This window comes from Colobus angolensis, unplaced genomic scaffold (genome assembly GCF_000951035.1).
Source record: "Colobus angolensis palliatus isolate OR3802 unplaced genomic scaffold, Cang.pa_1.0 Scaffold8, whole genome shotgun sequence".
Classification (NCBI taxonomy): Eukaryota; Metazoa; Chordata; class Mammalia; order Primates; family Cercopithecidae; genus Colobus; species Colobus angolensis.
The window spans coordinates 7,884,687-7,887,737 of NW_012121820.1; the positions used below are offsets into that span (position 1 = coordinate 7,884,687).

The following is a 3,051-nucleotide window of genomic DNA, read 5'->3' on the forward strand; positions in this document are numbered from 1 at the left end:
GGTTCAAGCAATTCTCCTGACTCAGCCTTCCCGGTAGCTGGGATTACAGGCACCCACCACCACACCTGGCTATTTTTTGTTGTATTTTTAGTAGAGATGGGGTTTTGCCATGTTGGCCAGGCTGATATCGAACTCCTGACCTCAGGTGATCTGCCCACCTTGGCTCCCAAAATGCTGGGATTACAGGCATGAGCCACTGTGCCTGGCCTATGTTGAATCCTATGTCTTCCCGTTGATCAAGTGTATTTCGCATATTTCAGGGTGTTTTATAGTGTTAAAATATTTCTTCATATATTTATGCCTAGGTATTTTATTTTCTTCTCTGCTGTTTTGAATGCCTCTTAGTATGTTTTTAAAGGAACTGGAACCATTCTCTCATCTGAATGCATGTGGTGGCATGTTAGAGTGGAAAATCCTAGGTTTGGGTTGTTGGAGTCCTGGGTTCAAGCCTGAGGTTTGCCAGTTACTGGCCAGCAGGTCCCTGGGCAAGTCTTTTTGAGCCTTAGTTCCCTTCTCTGTAAGGTGGGAAGAATAAAATTTGAAGGCTTGTCGTAATTATTTAAATTATGCAAACTGTTTTGCCCTCAGTATGTATTAACTTCCTTCCTCTTGCCTCCTAAGTGGACTGGGTCAGGAGGACAATTTCTTTTTTTTTTGAGACTGAGTTTCACTATTGTTGTCCAGGCTGGAGTGCAATGGTGCGATCTCGGCTCACTGCAACCTCCACCTCCCAGGTTCAAGTGATTCTCCTGCCTCAGTCTCCCAAGTAGCTGGGATTTTAGGCATGTGCTACCATGCTTAGCTAATGTTTTGTATTTAGTAGAGACGGGGTTTCAGCATGTTGGTCAGGCTGGTCTCAAACTCCTGACTTCAGGTGATCCACCCGCCTCGATCTCCCAAAGTGCTGGGATTACAGGTGTGAGCCACCATGCCTGGCAGGAGTACAATTTCTAACCAGCCCCTTTATTCAAAACCAGGATGGTTTTCTTCTCCCCTGATCAATTCCTCTCTGAGACCCTGAAGCTCTGTAACATGTGACAACCTTTTTCCTTCCAGTCAAACCTCCCCAGGTAGGAGGCCCCTTGCTGGTACCCGCTGGGTCTGTCTGTGCCTGGCTTAGGCAGCTATCTTGGGCAGCCTGCCCATTAGAGAGAATGGAAGGTTGTTCTCCTTGCCAGGACTCTTGAGGCCCAGCTCTGGAACCAGCCTGGGAATCTGTCTCAGGCAGGTCACTGACTGCTGGCATGTAGGGCTTGCTGTAATCTTCCCAGTGTTTGAAGCTGAGGGCTGAATTGTAGGGGCTAAGGGCGAGGCTGGCACCCAGGCACAGTACCTTTGTGAGCTGCTCTGGCCCCTGGCCAGCCCAGATAGGGCTTCCTTTTCCACTGGAGCTTGGCGAGCAGGCTAGAATAGTGATCTCCCGCAGATGTCCCAGAGCCTGCTGGGCTGAGTGGGGTTCCTAGCCTGGTGGGAGGTGATACTGGCTATTGCGTTGGCAGTTAACTACTTTTCTACAGCTCCAGCCCTAGGGGAGGGCTAGGCCACTTACCCAAAAGGACTGGTTGCTATACCCAACTCTATGGGAAGCTCTCCTTCCAGGGCTATGAAAAATTTCTGCTTTCCTTAAGCTCTGACATTGCCAGAGGTTTACCATGGCCAGTGCCGGTCTGTTGGGCACAGTGGAGGGCCAATCAGGTTGCCTTAGGGCGAGGGCAGATATTGGGTCCTGCTCTCATGACACAGTTCTAATCTGAACATGGGTCTGTGTCCTGGCTCTTTTGCTTGCTTGCTGTGTGGCCTTGGGTAAGTCCGTTCATTTCTCTGAACCTCACTTTTATCATCTGTAAAACGGGGATAAGGATATTTAGTGATAATGCAGTTGAGAAGAAATGCATTTTATTTATTTATTTATTTAACCATTGGAGTACAGTGGTATGATCTCAGCCCACTGCAGCCTCAACCTCCTGGGCTCAGGTGATCCTTCTGCCTTAGCCCCTTGAGAAACTGGGACTACAGGCACAAACCACTGTACCCGGTCAGAAATACATTTTGAAAAGTCTGCAGTAAACCTGCCAGATAATGCTCAAGAGCTCATATGGTCATGCCAAGTACCTCTGTGTTCTGGTCCACCCATTCTCCACCTCCCCACCTATCTGATGCCTGACCTGTCTGTTTACTCACCCACTTATTCATTTATTCACTGTATATTGAGTGTGGCTACCCTACCTGGCATGTAGGTCTGCAGTGGTGAGCAAGGCAGTCATGGTCCTTGCCCCCCGGGGCTTTGTCGTGGTGTGACAAACAGGAAATAATTGAGAAAACAAATACGTAATAACCGCAAGATGTGATGAGTGCTTTGACGGTAATGGAAGAAAACAGAAGGAGGCTACTTTCATTTGAGGTTGGAGTGGTAGGCAGGGCCCAGACTTTGGGGGATCTTCAGGGTTTCTCTCTTAAGCTTTATTCTAAGTGCAATAGGAAGCCTTTGAAGAGGTTTAAAAGCAGGAGAGGCCTTGTCCAGTTTTAATTTTAAAAAGACCACTCTGCCGGTATATGAAGAATGGATGGGGGCAAGTGTAGAAGATGGAAGACCAGTTAGGAGACTATTGTGGCAGGCTGGGAGAAATGACTGGGGCTTAGACTGGGGTGGAGATATTCCAGATGTAGAAAAATGGTAGGCGGCCAAGTGCTGTGGCTCAGCCTATAATCCCAGCACTTTGGGAGGCCAAGGCAGGCAGATCACAAGGTCAGGAGTTCGAGACCAGCCTGGCCAACATGGTGAAACCCCCATCTCTACTAAATATACAAAAATTAGCCAGGCATGGTGGCGGGTGCCTGTAATCCCAGCTACTCGGGAGGCTGAGGCAGGAGAATCACTTGAACCCAGGAGGCAGAGGTTGCAGTGAACAGAGATCACACCACTGCACTCCAGCCTGGGCGACAAAAGCAAGACTCCATCTCAAACAAAAAAACAAAAACAAAAAACCAACCCCTGCCGGGCACAGTGGCTCACACCTGTAATCCCAGCACTTTGGGGGGCTGAGGCGGGCA

At 48.9% G+C, this 3,051-nt stretch overlaps 1 protein-coding gene across 1 annotated transcript in view; it reads left to right on the plus strand.

Moving 5' to 3' along the window:
* Nucleotides 1–3,051, plus strand: part of WFDC3 (WAP four-disulfide core domain 3) — a 33,770-nt gene that overhangs the window by 21,915 nt on the left and 8,804 nt on the right. The gene's annotated exons all lie outside the window — the stretch shown is intronic.